The sequence below is a fragment of the Galeopterus variegatus genome, unplaced genomic scaffold, assembly GCF_000696425.1.
Source record: "Galeopterus variegatus unplaced genomic scaffold, G_variegatus-3.0.2 Scaffold4694, whole genome shotgun sequence".
Taxonomy (NCBI): domain Eukaryota; kingdom Metazoa; phylum Chordata; class Mammalia; order Dermoptera; family Cynocephalidae; genus Galeopterus; species Galeopterus variegatus.
The window spans coordinates 128,093-151,188 of record NW_007730805.1 but is presented as its reverse complement, the minus strand read 5'-3'; the positions used below and the strand labels follow the sequence as shown (position 1 = coordinate 151,188).

Here is a 23,096-nt window from a genome sequence, read left to right as displayed (position 1 = left end):
AAAACTCTGAGAGCATTTAATAAATGTTTGTTGAGTAAATTGCTTTATTTCATGGAATACATACTGTATCTCCTAAAATTTCTTTTTAACACTTCCCCAAAATAAAAAACAGCCCAAAAGCAACCTCTTTAAGTATATGTAACCAACATATACTTAAATTTCTATAGTGGTGTCACAGAGCCCTAAAATCCAACCACACTGTCCTTCAGGGAAATTGCATTCATGCTATACAGCACCTGACATTAATAGTAAAAATACACTACACAAAAGCAACCAAGGATTCTAAAATCCAAAACTAGCACAATTAATCTATCACACTTATTTTAACACATAAGCAGAATTGTACGAAAATAAGCCTCCACAAATCCTGCCTGGATTTAGGAAAAATGTAATAATAAACTGGCATAATAATGAATAAAGAAATCTAAATAAAGCTAATGGAAGTGCAGCAGCATTTGTAAATGAAAGCTCATCAGGAGTCATTGAAAAGCACTCTCATGGTTTACTGCCTAAAGCTGTCAACTTGAAAAGCCTCAGAAAATCATCAAGAAAACTAGTTCCCTACCATAATAAATATACCACCAGTTCAAAAAAGAAAGAAAGGAGGGGAAGGGGAGAGGGAGGAAGGGACTAAGGGAGGATCTGGGGAAACATCATGACACCTTAGTTAAGCCGACAGCCAGAAGAAAACTTCCTACTACATTCCTGCTCAATGGTCTTCTGTTAAAACATCTTTACTGCCTCTTCCTTAAGATAGTGCCCAAAATGAACTTTCGGCCACTTCCAAACAATGTTGAAACCTAGACCAGCACTGTCCAACAGAACTTTCTGTGGTAATGAAAATGTTTTGTATTTGCACTGTCCAACACGGTAGCTACTAGCCATATGTGGCTACTGAGCACCTGAAATGTGTCATATGACTGAGGATCTGAATTTTCACTTTAATTTTAATTAACTTAAATTTAAATAGCCACACGTGGTAAGCGGCTACTATATTAAATAGTGCCACTCAAGAGTCAAAGTTGCTGATATTTTATTGTTAAAGGCAGTTTTATTGACAAAATGTACCCAAGTAGAAGAGTGGTTGATTCTATCTCAGAGAGGCATGAACTCAAGAGGGAAAAAAAAAATGTTCTTCAAGTACATCTTTAAATATTGGCCCACAAGGCTCCTAAATACTGAAATATATAACCTGAAGCTGTCTTATTAAACTTCAGGCCAGGTGAATTTAGGAGTTAGAAATAATTTTTATGATTTGCAAGATAAAAGTAAGTCACAAAAGATAGTATAAAATAAATCTAGAAAGTTCCAAGATTTTGCTTAAACCTTTTAAAAATAAAAGCAATTATTCATCCCACATCCCAAACCACCCACCTCTACATCCCTATTTTAAAAACAACCCCGTCTCAATTATATGAGAACTACTGCCCTTATCACATTTTAATCTTTGATTACCTTCAGTTTAAAACTTTGTTATATTTGGCTCTGTTAGGTAGCATTTTCTAATAATATTGAGACATATTCCTAAGAAGATTGTAAAGCATCATGAGAATAGGAATAGTAGTTCAACAGATAACTATTAAAATAAGTTGAAAGAATACAAAAAAGTTTTTGAAATGTTTATTAAATTACATATATACAACATTTTCTCTAAGGAAGCCAAATCTACCAGAGAATCATATTATACCTCTGTAATCAAAACTTAAAGTTAGTTTATAAATAATATCCTCTTAGAAACACATGAGATTAAGTTACTTATTGTTTAATAATGACAGTTAATTTTTACAAATGATTAGAGATTATACTATTATTTTCCTATTTGAACAAAAGTAACTCAAGAAAAATAGATTCTCTCACGTGAAATCATCAAAACTTCTGAGCATCAAAGAATTCAATCCCACAATCTTCTTCTCAACCAAGTATACTACAACAGTATGTCTTATAAGCTGGCCTTTTCTACTAGAAAAAAAAAATTTTTAAGGTCCAAACAATTACAGATAGCTAGAATTATTCATAAATACAGCACATATGGAGCAAGTTAAATAAAATATGTTTCTCCAACCTAATTTGGTATTCAAAGTTAATCTTCTACAGGTCACATTAAAAAGAAGAAAAATTTTAACCTACTTTCTGAGCAAAACACATGTACAAAAAACAAAATCAAATATGTTCAGCTCTAACAATCAAATTCTACACAACAGGCTTAAAATACTATCAAGAATCCCAAGTAATTCCTAAACATACACAGTCCTTACAAACAATAAAACTATAGCAGAAAGACACAGAAAGAATTATAACATACATTATCACCTTTCTTCTGAAACTAAAAACCCCAGTACAATCTCAGAAAGTTGAGAGTTATGCTCAAGGTAACTCCTTGACATGCTGCCATTAGATCAAGAAGATTGTCTTCTGGGATGTTGCTATGGCAATCAGAGATGGCTATCCTAAAAAGAAAAAAAACAACTACTATTGTCAATTATAGTCTCAATACTAGCATCTAAAGACAAATCCTGTGCTAGAAGAAGAGCCATTTATAAATGAAGAATAAAGCCTACTGCTCCCATAATTTGCATGTCCTGATGAACATTTAAAGTTTAGACTTCAGTTCTCACACCCCTCCAATAAACCAAGCAGATTTCCTTTCCCACCAATTCCCTTTCACAAGGATGGATAGATGGATGGATGGATGGATGGATGGATGGATGGATGGATGGATGGATGTGGATGGATGGATGGATGGATGGATGGATGGATGGATGGATGGATGGATGGATGGAAAGGGGGGCAGGAATGAGGACAAGAAGGAAGAGAGGAAGGAGGGATCCTAGCTATATAAAAACAAACCAGGAATTTTTATGTTTGAACTGATTGCAAATCAAAGGCAAAGGCAAATATGGAGGGATAAATATTTCTAAGTAAAAATAATAATAACACTAAAATTATTTGCAAGTTTCTTCTGGAGTACCAAAGCTTTTTTGGTTTTTTTAACCACTTTTTAATTTATTCTTCCAAGTTCCCAAATCTGATGCTTCTGATTTACCTACACATAATGATCATGACCAAATAAGAGATCCTTTTCTTTCAAGGGGCATATTTCTGGTAGAGAATTACTCAGCTACAAGTTAGAAAAAGCCAAGAAATTCTTTCTGAAATCTTTGCTCATCAGCCCAGAATTTAAAGTCCAATTCTTCTAGCAATCATGGCATTACATCCATTTTGTATACATTCCCTTTATTTCTCTCTCTCTCACACTCTCTCTCTCCCTGTCTCACACACACATACACCCCTTGGGGGAAAAAACGCTAAAGAATCTTTAAAAGTACAATTAAGTTACAATAAATAAGTGTGGGATTCCTTAGTGAGGTAAACCACTTCACTGGGTACAAAGTTCTAAAAGTTCTTTTTTTTAACCAAAAGGTCAGGTTAAATAATAACTATAAAATATAATATCCTCCTGTTAATATGTTGTAGTCATGGTAACAAAAAAGAAATCTAAACTGTTTCATGGACCATCTGACTCATCTTGTTATGCAATAACTCAGTTCTTAGAATCAAAAGCCATTTAATGAAAGTGGAATTACTCACCAAGAAAGTTTCTCTCCTCCCTTAGACTGTCAAAGGGTCAAGGAAGAAAACAACCTTGGGAACACCTATTTCAAAGGTGTGAAGTATAAACCAAAAGCCTAATAACACAAAATCAGCATTTCAATACTATATTTATATTCATCCCAAATTTGGATGAAATATATATAATACCAAATCTATCTGGATGTGGGCACTAGCAATGTCTTTAAAAAATATGATATTCAATAACAGCTTTTTTCTCTTGACCTCCTTCAAACAACTGAGGCAGGAATGAGTAAGAATGATTGGCTCAAAATCACTTTATTCAACATGCTCAAAAGCAAATAAAATAGCCCAGGCTATATTGTAACTAAAAACCTTTTTATCTAACTCATTGCAGTTTCCACCAAATAGCCAGTAAGTGTATTTTGGTTAGCTCTGCACTACTTTTATCACACACACAAACAAATCCTTAAACATAATAATCTTTGCTGCCCCACAGACTGATGCATTTATTGGACTGATAAACTAAATATCAGGTCACCTTATTTAAAAGTGTAAGCCCATCATTCTGGCCTCACACGACTACTATCAAATAATACATACTAATGTTTTCAGAGCACCCCTCATTTTACAAACTATCAAAATCTACATTAAAATGTTAAAGGATCATTATATATGTATAAATTGAACTAACAATAGGTTAATTCCTTTTAAATGTTCCAATAAATAAGCATGTTTTTTGAAAATATGATTAAAAATATTTTTTTTGCTTTATTTATGCTCAGTAATCTTGCATACTATAATATGATCTTTGTGCTTTTTTCCCCACAAGTAGTCTAAATGATAATCAATGCTTCTTTTAAGTTAACATTCCCTAATATCTTTCAGAAGTGACAAAAGCATATTACAGGCTATCTTTCCCAACAGTCTTGGAAAAAGACTGTATTCCACATAACCTTTAAACGCTTTGTTGATTGTCTAAAGGATAAAGCCAAGGAAGTCTTACACAATCTGGTTCCTATCTATCTTTCCAGCCTCAAACACCCTCACCTATCCTGTCCCCTCTTCTACCCTTATCCTAGAAGCCCTGAAGACACGGAGTTACTCAGATTCCAGTTCAATTCAATTTCACCTGTCCTGCTAACATATAAAAACCTAAAGTACTGGGACATCTTTCTTATTTTCAGATCCGCAATGCCTAGCATGGTATTTTGGAAAGAGTGATTGTTCAATGCATGTTTAATGGATAAAATAAATCCAAGCCTCTTTCCCTACAATTCATTGATTAATTTTAATACCAATAACTTAAAACTCTCTTTTCACAGAAATGTTCAATATTTAAGGATCCAAAAACCAAACGTGATTAAAAATATACAAAACTGCAATTTAATGGCCCTTACTGCATCAAACCAAGAATGACGGAACAGCCTCCTAACACTCCCCTTACCACCACTTCCCTTCCCCAATTTATTTAAGATACTGCAGCCCAGATAGTCCTCAGAACTGTTGACATAATTCTTTGCTCAAGACTCTCGAGAGATCCCTCTAATGGTTACTGAATGGTGGTAATGCATTAACAACCCAGTATTCAAGGTTCCCCACGATCTGATTTATACTGTCTTTCCAAATTTATTTCTTCCTCTTGTATTTATCACACCCCTCTCAACAGCCAAGCTGAAATTCTAGCTATAACCTGTACTTCACTGTGCCCTTGCCCTAGTTTGTCATTTATACTAGACTGTCTTTCCTCTCTCCTGTCCCTGAAAACCTCTTATCCCAATCCACTCTCTGAAGCATTGTTTTAAATGCCACTTCCTCTGTAAGACTTGCCTAATCCCTATAGCCACAGGTAATCTCTACAATTCTAAATCCCCAGAGCACTTTATCTGTACCTCCATTATGGTTCCTACTACATGTTAAAGTGCAGTACTGTTACTGATAGTCATCACTCCTACTAGCACCTAAACCTTCAAGAATCAAGGTTTGGCTCAGGAAAAGGGGGGAGAGAGATGCTTCTGGAAGAAAGCGATGCAAAGGTCATGCAGTGGTTGGAAAAAGTGAAAACCATGGCAATGGCAGGCTCAAGGAGAACACCAAGTTTAGTTTAAACATGTACGGACTGCTAGGAAAAAAACTGTGAAAGGTCATTTTACTGGTCAATGTAAGAAGCATGCAGCCATGCTAGGTACTGAATCCATTTTCTCACGTTCCATCCTCAGAAACATCCTATTTAATGTAGGGAATTCAGCCTAGTCAAGAGAAATTTGGTGGCTTGAGAAACAGTTATTGGAGCAAAGACCAATGTGTCATTATTGTCTTTGATTTGACACTGAGTATCTCCAACAAAGATGTATCTATCTAACTGGCAAGAAATCTGGTATCAATGTATAAGAACACCACATAGTAATATATGGCAGCAAAGGTAATGTTAAGGACAGAAAACTTTGGGTAAAAGCCACTGCCTTCCACTCAAAGAAGAAAGCTTTAACACTTTGACATTTTAGATGATTTAACATAAGAACACCACATAGTAATATATGGCAGCAAAGGTAATGTTAAGGACAGAAAACTTTGGGCAAAAGCCACTGCCTTCCACTCAAAGAAGAAAGCTTTAACACTTTGACATTTTAGATGATTTAATGATGATTTGGGAAGTCTTTCCCTTTGACTTGATAGAATATTAATTGAAGACCCTAACCCAATTATGTTGAAATGTGTGCTGTCCCCTATGAAGGTTATCGCTGCCCAGGAAAGACAAGTGACACATGAGCATGACTAAGAGGCTGCTCAGGCACCTACCAACCTGAATGAAGATAATAATCTATGTGGGGAATAAAGCAGGAGCGAAGTAAGAGAAATTGAGTTTTTAATAAGCAACTGTCTTATGGTATATCTTTATGGCATAAACTTAATCTTGGGAAGCTGGAGGAAATAAATGACTTTTTTTAAAACTTTGTAATTTGGACATGCAAATTTAGCTGTCTTAAACCCTAAATACATACCCCTTGAGTTTCAAATATAGAATTAGTAAAGTCCTATCATCCTCCTCCCCCCACCAAAAAAAAGTTCAAGTCTAGCTCATCTTTCTATCATCCCAACGTAATGACATCTTACAAAAGACAAATGGAGTTATTGGTTTTTTCTAGCTTTCCTTAACAGTGTCCAATAACTTTAATCTAGCTCCATAAGTAAAACAGTCTCTTCAAAACTGATACATAATACTAATACTGATACTGATACTGGCAATTATTAACTCCTCCCCCTAAATATAACAAAGTCAAGGTCAGTTTTTATCCTGTTCAAAACAACAAGCACTTGAAGACTCCTTGCAATGCCAACAATTATAATTATGTCAACCAGCCAACATGTACAACAAAAACATGCTTTTTATATCCAGCATGCCTTTACCCTACCTCTGAAATTCACAGTTGAGTACTCTCTGTACTTTTTGGCATTTTCCAGAAATTCAGTCTTCAGAAAACAGTTGCATATTTAAGACACCAACATTTTTATGTGTGACATTAAGACCAGACTTTTGAGAAAAGGATAAAGAAGTTTTTAAAAACTCTCCAAATTTCTTCTCCAAATAATACCAGAAAAAATCTGTAATTTAACAGAGGACTTATCAGCTTTATGCAAAGCATTGAAGGCAGGCAGTGAAATATTCTAGGGCTGGTTTTCCCAAAGAATTTACTACATTTAAAATTCAATGGTAACTTAAATTTTCCTCACTATTTCCATAAATCCAAATGCCCACAAAGGAAAACTTCAAAAACTTTTTCTACTACAAAAGGAATGCAAATGAACTGTCTACATATATATTTTTTTAAAGATCTAAATAAGTGTATACCATAAGAATTTACACCATAGTTCTTACAAGTTAGAATGAAAAGTGTTAGTGGATAGTCAAGGTAAAAAAGCCAATTCTATACATCATTTTGGTCAGTTCTTTTTAGGAAGTGTTCAACCTCTTAATGCCTAAAGTCTGAATTCCAGAAATTTCTTACCAAATTAAGTTCAACTGCCAAACAATTTTTAGAGTGAAAGAGCAAAACTATCTGTAGCACTACCTATGGACTAAGGCTATTACAGATCAGATCAGCTCTGTTAACACCATTATAAACTGATTCATCTTTCAACAAAATACACATCAAATAATCATAGAATCAATTAAAATCTCCATAAAATAATAATCTGGATTACTGTTTCAATGAATATTTACTTTTTCCAAACTCTTGCCTTCTACTCAGAGATTATCAAGAGAAAACAAGTATTTACATAGCCAACTTCTAGATTACCATTTCTCTTAGCAGTCAATCAAAATACATATACTGGGTTTAAAAAGAGTCTATCAAAGGTTTTTTGCTTTGATATAACTAGACTGGCAGAGGATAAACTTTATAGTCTATATGCCTGAGAATTACTTAGCCAAATAAGTTACTAGGCAAAATTTTGGGCACAGTACTTAATCTTGTGAAGACTAAAAAGCTGAAAAAAGCTATATGATTCTGCTATTTAAATAAAACATCTCAACTAATACACTATTGAACTAAAGTCACTGATTAGTTTGTAGTCCCTCTAGTGTTCAACTAGTTAAATTAACAGTCTCAATATGGTAAAAGCTGCAACTTACAACTACTAAATTTATCCCACATATTAAATAAAAATGAGTTTTATAAACACAAAAGAAAGTATAGAAATGAATTGGCAGAATCTTGATTGTTTTCTCTGTAAATTATTAAGATTTAGAAAGAAAGAATAAATCCAGAACTACTTTCCACTGCAAGACTGATGACCAACCACCTAGCATGATGCTTAGCACATAAGAAGTATAAATATTTGATTATTGTCTCATTCCTAGTTTTCAACATATAACTCTTTCAAACCATCGTTCATTTCTAGTTTATTGCTACTATAAAATTAAGCACAATAAGCACAAATAAAAATTATTCTACAAATAAAATAACAAATGTGGAAAAGGAATAGGTTTGTTATGGCATGCAGCATGAATTTGGAGTAGTAATCCTCGTTAATCAAATATTCTTAGTAATTCTGTATATATGATACCAAAATATAGTTCAAAATTACTCTGGTCAACTGATAATTAAGATATACCATACACTGTAATTTTTAAGGAATAAGATCATAATCCCTACTTAAAATGATATGAAACATAATTTTTTTATTCTAAAATCCCTTCAGGAGCAAGGGCATAGATATTACAATCATCCTTGCACAGCCAAAAGCAGAAAACAGCCAGTTAAAAAAGACCACTTTTTTAAACATCAAATGCCTATTTATGATAAAATTAAAACTATACTGACAATGCTAGGTAGAAAAGAATCTCAATTTCATCAACAGGTAGAAAGTATGACCAAAACTATAAATTGTAAAATTATATCTTTATTTTGCATCTAAATTCATAAAGATTTAAATATTTTGACAGTGGAGTTCATTAAAGGAAAAATATAACTATGAAACACATTTACACAGCATTTAAATTTATCTGCTTTTCACATTCAGTTCATGTTGTAATATAAAATAAAGCTGTAATTCCCATATTACCAATAAGAATAAAAGATAAGAAAATTTAAATGGCTGTCTATGATGACATATATCATAGGAAGAGGCATGATGTGAACACTCAATCCCTTGTTTTTAGTTTACTTACCATACTTATCTTATGGCCATATCTATCTCTTCAAAGGTAAAAGATAACAAAAGATTGAAAAATTTCTTCCTGACCTCTGTTCCATTTTGGTTATGTGAGGGTGAATATGAGGTAGTAATCCTCAATCCATGACCCATACTGCTGCTGAATGCCAGCTGAGCTACAGTTACAAATGGAAAAACAGAATGAGAGATGATTCCTGGCCAAGAAGGTCTGACTCACTAATAATGATGGAAAGACTCTGAGCATCCCCTGGGAGTCAGCTGTGTTCCATATGTTGTCAAACCAAAACTTTGACTAATGCAGGTAATCTAAGCAACTGCAGGTATAATTAGGAGTGTGTTTGCAAACATCTTGGAGGGGACAGATCAACTTTATCTACAGTCTTTAAAAAATGACATTTTAAAATTACAGAACTTGCAAAGTACTAAGTTGCTATCTTAAATATTTAGAAAGCAGATGCAACCAAAAGACTATCTTCATAACAATTGAACAAAAGATGTGTATACTGATACTAAAAATTGTCAAAGGATTAAATCATTTACTACTTCTTTTTATCATGTGATCTGTAGCCATGATATTTAAAGAAGCTAGTAATTAATTCAGGATTTCAGGGTAAGAGATAAAAAGTTCAATGTAAGCTACTGGTCAATTTGACTTTACAGTGAAACATTCAGTACTTTCTCAGAGACAGCCTTACCCAAGCAATCGCAGGTAATCATTTCCATGTAGCAAATAGCAACTCCAGTGTTGGACTGGCAATTTATAACATATGTAGGATAGCCAAGGTCATTCAATCCATGATATATTTATAAGTTAACATGATTCTGACACATAAATATCATTAAGCACCTTTACCAAATAAATAGTACTCTTCCACAGCCATCTGCTTTACAGGGCAATTACCACTCAAGTACTTGCTATCCACAACACTAATAAAAATAATTTATAGAAAATTACTCAATTAATTAAGTAAAACTTTCTAAATTTTCATTTTGAAAATTAAACTATACACTATAAAAAATAACTTAAAAAAAAGGAAGAAAATTATGTCACTGCCTTTTCAATATGCAGTTAAAAAAGAAATCAATGCATCAAGAAAATCTTTCGAATGTGATCACACACTTCCCCTAAAACAGTCTCCTATAACAAGAGCACGTTTTCCTATGTGATCCAGGGTACCAGGAAGACTACCTAGTAATCAATGGTGCTAAACTGATAATCTTTACACAAACTTCTACTACACTCATTAATCTACTAATTAGTTTTTATTCAACAAATATGTGCCAGGCCTTATACTAGTCTTGGAATTACAATAAGTGAAAGTCAGATGCAGGTCCTCCCCCATACAGTTTATAACCTATGTAGAGCTTCTATCTAGTCTTATACAAAATCCCTCAAAAACCCCAAGTATCTATTAAGTGCAAACTATTTAGCCTAGTATTTAAGCTCCATGCCCAACAGGCACAAATATGCATTTTTTAATCAATTTCTCAGTTTTAACTCTTCCCCCAATTAACATTCCTAACTTTCCTTCTCTATATCCTTTTGCACATGCAGTTGCACATATGTGTTTGCCCTGATGTAGCCATATATCCAAGTTCTATCAATCCTTTAAGATTCAGCTTAAAAAATCAACTCTTCCTCCAAACTCTCCCTCCTTCCATATAACTCCAATAATACCATGGGCCCCTCTTAGATGACATTACTTTCTACACTTTAGCAATGTTCTGTGTACATATGTTATCTTCCCCTATTAGAGTCCCAGCTTCTGAAATGCAAAAATGTTTCTGATTCATGTCTATATTCTCCATAGCACCTAATACAATGTAGGCTCAATACATAAACACTGAACAAATAAATGTTGATAATTTTAAATATAAAAAATCATTAAATAATGACAATACATTCATAAAGCTCAAAGAATGCTTTTAAAGCATCCTGCCATATACCATTTGATTACTATTATACACTACTATAATTTTAAATGTGTGGGCAGCTGAGCTGAATCAGTGCTGACCCCAGGACATCCCATGAAAGTGTTTCTATCCCCATAAGTACCCCTAACCATACTGGGAATCAAACAGAAATCTGTGCATATCTGGACTAATCAGTGATATTGCCATATTTAAGTCATTCGACCTTTTTTTGGTAAAATGAGTGCTTACTGGGGATGGCAGGGGTAACAATTAAATCTGTTTTAGGGCTCTGGCTGAGTTCTGGTTAATGAAGCCTTTATTGAAGCGATGGGAATAACTGCCCCAGCCGCCTCTGCTACTCAAATCAACAGCTTCTTTTTGTTATACTCTTCATGAAACCAATAAACAGTATGACAAATGTTTCCATAATAGGAGTCATTGTCAACAAATGCTATTTCCTCCTTAAACAATCAGAGTTGTATGGAATTTGTCCAAGGATACCATTGCAGGTGTACTTTTCATTATAAGTATCTACTAGGCTACTCTTAAGCTAAAAATACAGCACCTGAAATTTAACTGAGAGTATCTAAATTTTTCTCCTTTAGACTAAATATATTTCAGTGTGAATAACATGCCTTCTTATAAATAGCAAACACCAAAATAGCTTACATTTAACCAAGTTCAAGATTACCTGTGAAAAATAAAATAAAGTTAATGAAGAGACCTCATCTTGAAGAGGTTCACCCTTACCTTATTCAGGCAGTCATTCCACAAGTATTTACTTATTTCGTACCGGTGTCAGAAAGAAAGGCTTCAAAAAGATTAGCAAAAAGTCTTACCTACTCCAAGCCTAGCTAAGTCAGAAATAAAAGTAATTTCTAAAAAGGAAGACATTTGCATATGACGTATTAAATAGGAGCAAGAGGCTACTAATGACACAAAGATTTATGAACACTCTAACCTTCACTTTACCACTGTATACACAAAATCTTTTTCAACAAAAAGACACTTCATCTTTATCCAATTTTTATCTTATTCTTTTTTTTTTTTAAATTAAGCTAGTTCTGCTGCATGATTAACTACAAACTGCAGGGTATTATTCCACAATACCCTGGCAACCAGCTCATATTCAGTTACGCTATCACAGCACACACACGCACAAAATATTATTCCACAATACCCTGGCAACCAGCTCATATTCAGTTACGCTATCACAGCACACACACACACACACACACAAAAAACTAATTGTATGATCACGTGGATATTGTAGAAGCCCTCTAGTTCAATTCTAGATGGGCCTCAAGAGGATAATGCTTATTCTGTTGAACTCACTGCCAAATCACAATATGAAAGAGCCAGGATCAAAACAAGACCCAATTATACAAAGAGTGCATTTTATCAATGTCTGTTTTATAAGAAATAGGTATGTGGCCCCATACTTGTGGAAAATTGTTCAAAAATATTTACATAGATAGAGCTTTATAGAAAATTACCAACACTTACTAGCCATAATGATATTCAATGAGAATCTCTTTAGGTAGCATCAGGACAGCAGCTCAGTCATGAAAAGCTTAAAGCAACAGAGTCCAATTTCATGATTTCCTATTGATTAAAACACATTTCTATAGTGTTTGGATCTTTTAGGGGGAAAAAGCATATTTATGTGTTATTTCTTCCATTAAGACTTTTTTTTAGAAAGAATTTAAAAATCTTAGCTCCTAGTGATGCTCATGGCTGAGTAGATCAAGTTCTAATTTCCATTTGCTCAAGCACCACAAACAAAACCAAATAGAAACTGTATGTAATTTTTTCAAACAATTATTCACAGAAAGTTAAGCACAGAGATCTATAAACCAGCTTAGTCTATTATACTCTAAACAAGTCCAGAGACTATGGAACAGCTAAGCAACAACCACCTGCTTCACCTAATTGTTATCCCATTCTTTTGCTATATATCTATGATATATTTTTTAAATATCTGGACCTATGACAATAGATCTATAAAAAGAAAACAGAAGGAAAAAAAGACTTCTAATGACAGCAGATATGTACTCATAAATTCTGACTTTTTACATACCTCAATAATATACTTTATAAAAGTATATGTTAACTTCTATCAAATTTAAATATTCAAATATGTTGTATTCATGTCAAGTTTTTATGACTCCAAAACCATTTTTATTTATTTTATTTTTACTTCCTCTGTTATCAATTGGTATGTGCTCATTTCAGAGGATCTAGACTAAATGTATGAGCTGATGCTATCTGAATCAACATTTCCCAAATGTCACAGAAAACACTTAAAACCAAAAAAGATAAGTCCTCTGTCCAGAATTATGCAAGCCAGTGTTCTTTCTGCAAGTACAGGAAATAAAGTTATTTTGATATAAATAGAATTGTAACGGTTACATGGGTTTTATTTAAATTGGCCAGGTAAAGTTAATTTACTTAATATGGCACAATCACATAGTTTGTTATGGACAGCCTCCCAGCAGATAATGGTCTCAATTTTAAAAGGTACAAAATACAGGTTTGGGACCCACTACTACTAGTGACATGACTACGTTATGGATCTTTTGTAAGCCTGAGTTTCACTTTGGTATGCTAAATTCAACTTATAAATGGGAAAGGACACTCACTGACAACCCACCAAAAGCCATTCCCCACTTCTTCCTTCCTAAGAAAATCTCAGTTTAGGGACTTTTTATCTCATCTCCTCCATAAAATACTCTGAACAGTTAGACCAACCTAATGCCATTTGAATATGTCAGCAATGAATTTGCTTATAAAGCAAAAGGTGTTCTTCTCTATATACGTAATTTTATCTCTCTACCCCATTCAATTTGAATGTTCAAATATATAATTCTTTCTTGAATTATTTAGGGCCTTAAATTCTACTAATACTTAAACTTCTTCAACTTTCCACATTCAGATTCTTACATCAACCTCCCTGAACAAGAGATAAAACAAAGAAACTTACTGGGCAAAGAAATCTTTAGCTATACCACCTTAATGTACAACCACACCTTCTAAATCTCAAAGTTTTCTATTAAAGGACAAGCTTTTGAAACAAAATATATACAAATGAGAGAGGGTGTTATATACAAACACTGCTAATCTTAAAATTGCTAAATAGTTATATGTCAGTCACTATGTATTCATCACTAAAATTACATCCAAAAAAAGAAAAAAAAGACTATAATATACCAAATTTTACCTACAGTTAAGTCAATTTTCAACCCTATTTGTTCCAATGGTGACTCTAATCTCATTAAAGGGGATTTTACTCAGGTTTATTTTATACAAGTAGATGACTTTATATCAATGCAAAAAGATGAGACCATAATGTCCATATGTACCAATACATAAATCTCCCCAATCAACTGATTTAACTTCTTGCTAAAGCAACAATCTTTACATTATATTTTTATTTTTTACCAATTGTTTATATCATATCATTAGAACATAAGCTCTTATATGGTATTTCACCACAATTTCAGTATAAATGTCTCATTTTTTGTAGAAAAAATTAATTACATGGCTCAGCCTATGGTAACACATCAATTTTATTTACATTCAAAAGTTAAACTTTAGTTTGTTCTCTCAATTTCAAGCACATTTAGCTTAATAATTCTATCTAATTCTTTAGATCTTTTTCTGTTTTCATATGAAAGAATTCTGAAGTCGTTATGATCTTACCATAATTTTACAATATGAATTTATTGCTTACCAAAGTCTTAACAAATATTTTTCTTTTAAGGGTATAATTATTAAGTCTATTAAAGTAAGTATGCACTAGACTCATTTAGACAATTATCATACAGTGAAAACCATTACTGTTTTATAGCTTTGGCTATAACTAACTCTTTCAAAACAAAACAGGAAAATAGAGCAGTAATATAATTAAAAGAATGAGAAAATTTACATCAAGTCTTGAACAATTTAAATCCCAGTAAAATCAAGATATACTAACTTCGTAAACTACTTAAAACTAGCTACTATTTATTTACCACTGGACACATGCTTTCCCTGAAAGTGCTTATTTCTCATGAAATACTAATATATTTTTCTATTATTATCCATAAAATAACAATAGAAAAGGTAAAGAAAATTTGTTTTTCAGATGCACCATTAACAGTCTCAAAAACTGTGAAATAAGTGTTGCTAGACAAAATACAACAAATTTACAGTGCCTTTTTAAAAAATCACCAGAATTCTATACTTGAAAAATAAATAAATCCAAATAATGGAAAAAGATCATTTTCCAATTCAGTCAGAGATTAATTTCAATGACTCATAAATTCACCACCAATAATGAAAAAAGAGGTACAGAAACAGGGTGGAAAAATGTCGAAGATCACATTTTCTCCTTAGAAGAAATTTCCAAACGGAATGACATTTTACCTAGAGATAATTTCATTCCCATCAATTTCATACGTAGGAGTCATTACTTTCCCAGAAAGCAATTTTTTTTTCATTTCAATTGAGAATAACCCATTTATAATAGTGATTAAAATTATTTTATTTCATTTAGTCAAAGACAAGCAGAAATTACCAAAATCAACTGAATGTTCACAGACTCTAAGACACACAGTAATATATTCCTACATACGTTATTCATAGTTTATAATTTTAGAAAATTCAATGTCAACACTTCCCTTTTTAGTATCGTAAGCCAACAGAGGCTACTAATTTTCAGGGTTTGACTTAGCCATCATAATTTGCCTTTGCTAGATCTTCAATGTTTTTCTTCCCTTTTCCTCTTGGCCTCTGCTGTGATTTAAGAATGTAGTCTTCGATCTGATCTTTTAAGTGCTTTTATAAAAGCGGATGGCTCAGGAAGTTTTCTGTTAGTTTAAATAGGCTCAAAACTAGGTTCTTTTGAGGAAAAGGATATTCACACAGTCTCAAAGTTTTGCCCCATATTTACTTAATAATTACAAAAGTAAATGATATCTTTACACTGGAGAAATCTGGTAGACACTACCTTAACCAAGTGATCAAACTTAGTATCATCAATAATGGGACAAACTGACACGACACGCCTCTGATGTGATGCCATGAGAAGTACACAACCTCACCTACTCAATATTCTTGCCAAAAATGATTAACCTGACTCAAATCATGAGGAACCAATTAGACAAATTCAAAATATGCAACAGGCAACTGAACTGCTCCATTCAAATAATATCGGTATCATTGAACTATCCTCACCACCCGCCAAAAAAAAGACAACTTGGGGAATGTTCTAAATTAGAGGAGCCTAAAAAGACAGGACATCTAAAAGCAATGTGTGATCCTGACTGAATCCTTGATTAGAGGGAGAGAAAGCTATAAAAGGTATTATTGGAATAATGGGAAATGTGAATAGGAACTAAATTTTAGATAATTCAATTACATCAACGTTAAATTTCTTGAGCATGTTATGGTTAAGTAGGAAAATGGCCTACATCCTCCTAGGACTTACATGCTGAAGTATTTAAGGGTAAGGGCTCATAAAGTCTGAAAATTATTTTCAAATGGTCTAGTTGGGAAAAAAAGGTATACACATGCATGTATGTAAACATTTTACAAATTAAAAAATGAGGGTGGGGGAGCTAGATTCTTCCCTAGAGACATCTGAACAAAGGTTACATCAATCCCATCATGTTTAAGAATATTCAAGCTCATATCCCAATTTATAGTAAAACTATTACAATGTTATAGTCTTCCTGCTCACAGTCATCTCATATATTACTGCTACAGTAGGCTCCCTAATTATATATCTTTCCTGATAGAAACCTACAACAGTTCGTCAAAACCTATTAAATTAAGCCCAAATTCCTCATCCTTGCTTCAGTATATTCCATACTATGACCCATCTTCCCAGCCTTTTAGTCTTCCCTATTTCATTCATACCTTCAGCTCCAGACAAGCTGTTCTTGCCACAATTCATTCACAGCCTGCAGGCTACTTCCTCATACTAGGACAAGCTCCATTGCAACCTAGATAACTACTACTTACCCTGTAAGATTCACCTCAAGCCTCACTACTCTGCTTTGAACGTTTGTCCTCTCTATAGCTCATGTTGAAACTTAACCCCCAATATGGTATTTGAAAGAGGGGGAGGAAGGGGTTGGATTGTGAGGGCTATGCCTTCACAAAGGGATTAATCCATACATGAATTAATGGGTTAATGGCTTAATGGGTTATCAGGGAGTAGACTTGGGGCTCTCTAAAGAGAGGAAGAAAGCATGTGGAGAAACTCTCTTGCTCAGCCCTATGTGATACCCTGCATCACCATGGGACTTTGGAGAGAGTCCCTACCAAGAAGGAGGCCCTCACCAGATATGTCCCCTCAATCTTGGACTTCCTAGCCTCAGAAACTGTAAGAATAACTTTAATTTCTTTATAAATTACCCAGGTTCAGGTATTCTGTTATAAGCAACAGAAAACAGTCTAACACTTACCACCTCTGGGCTTCCCCATCATGGCCCCTCCCTTTGTTCTCCAAGGCTGAATCTGATGCTTCTGCAGGATCCATAACTTAAATCATTTACAGCAAATACTACTTTGTATTAAAATTACAGATTCATTTAGCTACCTCCCCAATGAGACTGCAAGCTCTTTAAGGATAAAGGCTCATTTTTCATATCCAGGACTGATCACAGTTCCTGCCAAATGTCAGAGGTTGAATAAATGGACGGGAAGGCTATCTACCATTGGCACTAGGGTTCACAGCGTTCCTGTTATAAGTTTATGGAACACTGAAGGAACTGATGTCCTGGAATTGAATGTATGTCTATTTAGAAAGCACTCAATCTACTCCACTTCTGTAAAGTATTCACAATTATAGTGTTCTCAGCATTATACATATTTGTGTGCTTGTCTTATACCCTTTTTAGACTATAAACTTATAAGGGTAGGGATTACATCAAACCCATATAATTGAACCCAAAGATAGAGGCATTCATAGAAACATAAGGATGGATGGACATACCCCCACAATGGACATACACACACATTATGTGCCTTGCTTTGACAATACTATGGCAAGAAAGCAATAAAGTTACAACTCAACCTCACAGGGCTCCAACAGTGTCAAACCACAAAGTACTGAGTTTATAGCATACTTTGTTCATAGCATAAGTCAAGACAAACTTCATATGAGCAGGAGTATCTTTGCTGCCCTGATGTTTTATTATTCCACCCAAACATTAAAACTTGAAAATATAATTACTTCAACCTAAAAGTATACTTAAAAAAAATTTAATTGACATTAGCAAGCACTAAATGTTATACAGAACAGAACCAATTGTTTAAAAAAAATGCCAAAACATTTTTAAATCGATGTATGAGTTAACTGTTGTCATCACAGTAGTAGAAGCAGCAATAGTTACAATTATAGACTAGCTGCTTGTGTACTGCTCTAAGTACTTCATTAACTTTTTAACCTCATAACCCAACTTACAGTGAGAAAACTGAGACACTTATAAGTTAAATAACCTGACCAAGAATACACAGCTAGTAAGTGACCATGCAGGCATTCAAACCCAAGCAATCCAGAGCCCATGCTATGCGTCACTATGACATGTAATATTAACAGCAATCCTCCAGGGACCGGCCCGGTGGCGCGCAGTGCGCCGCTTGCGAGCGCAGCGGCGCTCCCGCCGAGGGTTCGAATCCCACATACAGACCGGTTCCCGCTCACTGGCTGAGCGAGGTGCGGGCGCAGCGCCGAGGGTTGCGATCCGTTGCCGGACACGAAATAAGACAAAAAGGANCAGACCGGTTCCCGCTCACTGGCTGAGCGAGGTGCGGGCGCAGTGCCGAGGGTTGCGATCCGTTGCCGGACACGAAATAAGACAAAAAAAAAAAAAAAAAACAGCAATCCTCCAGACAATAGCCCAAAAGAGTTTATCCAAGTGACAGAGAGAGAATATAAATGTGTTATAGTCTTCTCTCGGACTACTTCATAGATATTTCAAGGATTTAAACAAGAAGTGTACTCTTATAAAACTAACTTGTATGTGTATCCTATAGGAATATTCTCATTTTATGGGGATACTTTATACAGTTAAATGCAAGATGGTTGCTTTGGTATTATTTTTTACTGCTCAGTTTCTTAGTAGTATGCTCTGTTAGGTACACTGTGAAGACAAAGGAAAATGCCAAACAACATAACTAAAAGGCATTATAAGGAACAGTAAAATGTCCCTATAAAAACAGAATGTTACAGGCCGGCCTGGTGGCGCACTGCTACAGTGCGCTGCTTTGGAGCACGGAGGCGCTCCCGCCGAGGGTTCGGATCCCACATACAGACCGGTTCCCGCTCACTGGCTGAGCGAGGTGTGGGAGCAACACCAAGGGTTGCGATCCCGTTGCCGGTCCCGGTCCGGTATGGGCGCGACACTGAGGGTTGCAATCCATTGCCGGACACGAAAAAAGACAAAAAAAAGGAAAAAAAAAAAAAAAAAAACAGAATGTTACAAATAACGGTACTATTGTGCTTAACGTTGAAGCCTGCTAAGAGGATTCTGCTAAAATTTACTTTACCCAAAATGAAATGAATAAAATATATTAGAAAATGAAACAGATTCCAAAATATCCTTCATTTGTATAACTACCATTTAAAATATTCTCTTTGTATCCTTCATTTTCTCCTGATTGCTCTACCTGTCATATCTCCCCTCACTTGAAAGAAAGCTGTCTTTAAGCCACTCATTTTTCTAATTAAGTTTCAAATATTTCCTAATGTTAGGTTAAGCCATATAATATTAACCTTTTCAAACACTTTTACCTACAAAAATAAACACTTCATATGATTGGGTCTAATAACTTTCTCGAAATTCAACATATTAAAAAGTGCACGTGCACTCAGCAGTGTTCCATCATTATAATACTTCCCTGGTGGCACATAAAGGAAGAACAGTTACACTATTTTCAAAATCAAAAGAAAAGGAAATAAAAGTAAAAAGTAATCTTTCTCATGAGAAAATATTCACAATACAGTGTTAAGTGAAAAAAACTGAGGTACAATACAGTATGATACCAATTTCATTTATACATAAAAACATCAACTATTAAAATCCTGTTTTAGACTTCAAGATTTTTGTTTGTTTACTTCATCTGATGTTTCTATGTCTTTCAAATTTCCTAATTAAAATGTGGTATATTTCTGTAAGTTAAGAAACAACTTTAATTCTTCACCAAAAAATACATAAGATATTAACAAATCAACAGATGCAATCTAAAGCAACTATGAAAAATTTAAATAGCCCACACCTTTTTGTTAATTCAGCAACACCCATAAGAAATAACACAGCACCTTAAGTTATTTCTAAGAACACTGATAATTTTTTTTGTTGATATAGATAAATAACTTTACTCTCTATATCAACTGAATAAACCTATTTAACAGTTGGGTTTGGTTTCTTCATCATTACAAAATGATGATTTGTGGTGCTACAAATAAAGACCAGACCAAAAAATTAACACATAAGGGATCGATAACAAGTAGAGAAATGGAAGAGGAGAAGTATCAATAATAATCATGAAAATAAAGGAGAATGAAACTAAAACCAAAAAAGGAAAAAAAAAAATTACATTCCTCTACTACTTGTGAAAAAAAATTAAAGGAACAAAAGTATTATGTTATTTAAATGGACAAATAGAAATGCTATAAGTATATTTTAGGATATATCTTATTTTTAAAACTCCAATAAACAGAACCCACATGTTCTAAAACTTTAATTTTACCTGAGTTAACTGTTAATTACATGAAATGGGTTTTGACATGAACATAAGTTCTGAGATTTTGCTGATTAACCAGCTAAATAAGCAAGCTCACTCAAAATGGGTTCTTATATATATAAATCAAATACCCTAAAAAATATCAAGAGAAAGGTTTTAGTTGAACAGACAAATGGACTGTAAGGTAAACAGCTCAATAGTCCACTGTGGTTTACCGCCCTCTGGCTGCTGCGGCAGGAGATATCACAGGTAAAAATGGCTGCCAAGAAAAACTAGGAAGGTGTAGAGCAGAGTTGGCAGGAAATCCTCTTGGCCAATTTAGAAGCTTTTGAACAGACCCGCAAGTATACATTAAGCTTAGTCTTACTTCTTCCTTTAAAAAATATTATAAACATCAACAAAATATTTCAAACACTATCTGAAATTTTTCAACCACAAATTAACAAAATATGGAGTAGTCTGGAGATAATAAAGATTGATTCTAGAAAACTAAGTCAAAAAGAGTTAATACCCTAACTAAAGACTGGAATTTGTCTGGATTTAAAGAAATTTCCTTAGTATACCAGAAACACTGAGGGAAAGAGGTAAAAACTTTTGCCAGAAATTCAAAGGATATTGATAAAATTTCCTCTGGTTATAAATCCATGGTAAATACAAAAAGCAGCTTACAACAAAGAAACTCGTATACTAATTCAAATTTCCAGATAGCAGATACAATCTGAAGTTACAAACTAGGCAACACTAGAGCCAATATTTCCTGAAATCACCAAATTACATAAAAAGAACAAAGCAAGGGAAAATGTACTATACCAAATTCAGACCAGATCCTTTCTTTCTTCAAAATACTATCCAATGGTCATCTCATAATTTTGTCCACTAAGGCTCACACTAAGTATCACTTTTCAATTTTCCATCAGAGTTTGACTGGCAATGAACCACAACAGCCACAGTCCAAGAAAAAACAATTCTGTTCATTTTGCTGTCTTTCTAATTACTCACAATTCATTATCATTTAAAAACAGTGACTCTTAGCCTCGTTTCCTTCCCAACACACCCAGGAGACATAATACTTTCCCCTTTAATAAGAGTGTCTCACAATGTTCTGATTCTCAGCATAACTGGGAAAGGATAAGAGAGTTTGAAAAAATGAGGGTAGGAGGATGAGGGATGACAGTGAGGATGTTCCTTTTGAGACACACCCATTAAACACATGGGGTCTTTCTTTTAACCAAGTATTAATAATAACCTTTGCAGAATTTACCATTATTCAAAAAAATAATACAAATAATTTTTAAGAAAAAAAAAAAACAAAAAAACAAAGACCTTACCCTGCAGTTCATGATGTATTACACCAACTAGGTTGGGTTCATCTCCCCACCAGAATATCCACAACTCTTTGCAATCTGGTTTGACATCACGACGCCATACACACAGCAGGTTGGCTTGCAGACAACGGATGAAACTTAACAGGATTGGATCATCTTGCGCTGGGGCTGAAATTATGGGCCCACAGTCCCCATGCCCTCCAAAATTGTACCTACGCCATTTGATTCCCGTGAGTTCCGCCTGGAAAAAGAAAAGAAAATTGCAATACTTGATTTTTCCTTTTACTTACAGACCATTGAAAACAAGCTAAACTTCACATCATATGATATTTCCCAGTGAAAAATGGATGTTAAGCCTTCATGACTTTAAGGGAGAAAAGTTAATTCCTATCAAGATTTCTACCTAGCTCTTTATATTAAATACCAAAGCAAAACAAGCTAATAATCATTATTTCCTGTTGAACCATCTTATCTACCTAATCATTTACTATAAAGTCCCTATATATGAAACTATTTTCTATATTATTCCTTATTCAACTCAAATTATATTTAAAAATCAGGTAAGAGTATAAAAATAAGTTTGCAGAATTGAAATAATTTCTTTCAAAGTATTTCTTCAATTTCTTCCCATCCAGAAGCTACAATTTAAATCCTTTTTAATCAGAGAGGCTGTTAGCATGCAGTACCATAGTGTTTCATCATGAACACCACAAGGCTATTTAGGTAGAAGCTGCTAACAAAAATGATGCAAAGTTATCAGCAATTTATTTTTATTATTTAACATGTAGCACGCAGAAAAGCAGTACCATAGTGTTTCATCATGAACACCACAAGGCTATTTAGGTAGAAGCTGCTAACAAAACTGATGCAAAGTTA

The 23,096-nt window shown here is 34.0% G+C and overlaps 1 long non-coding RNA gene across 1 annotated transcript; it reads right to left on the bottom strand.

Annotated features, from left to right (window-relative positions):
- Positions 1–1,605: 1,605 nt before the first annotated feature.
- On the bottom strand, positions 1,606–22,439 carry LOC103603595. Its single transcript, XR_551633.1, has 2 exons — positions 22,224–22,439; positions 1,606–2,447 (listed from the first exon to the last, which is right to left on the bottom strand). It is a non-coding gene; the product is annotated as an uncharacterized LOC103603595 (long non-coding RNA).
- Between the last annotated feature and the right edge of the window lie 657 nt (positions 22,440–23,096).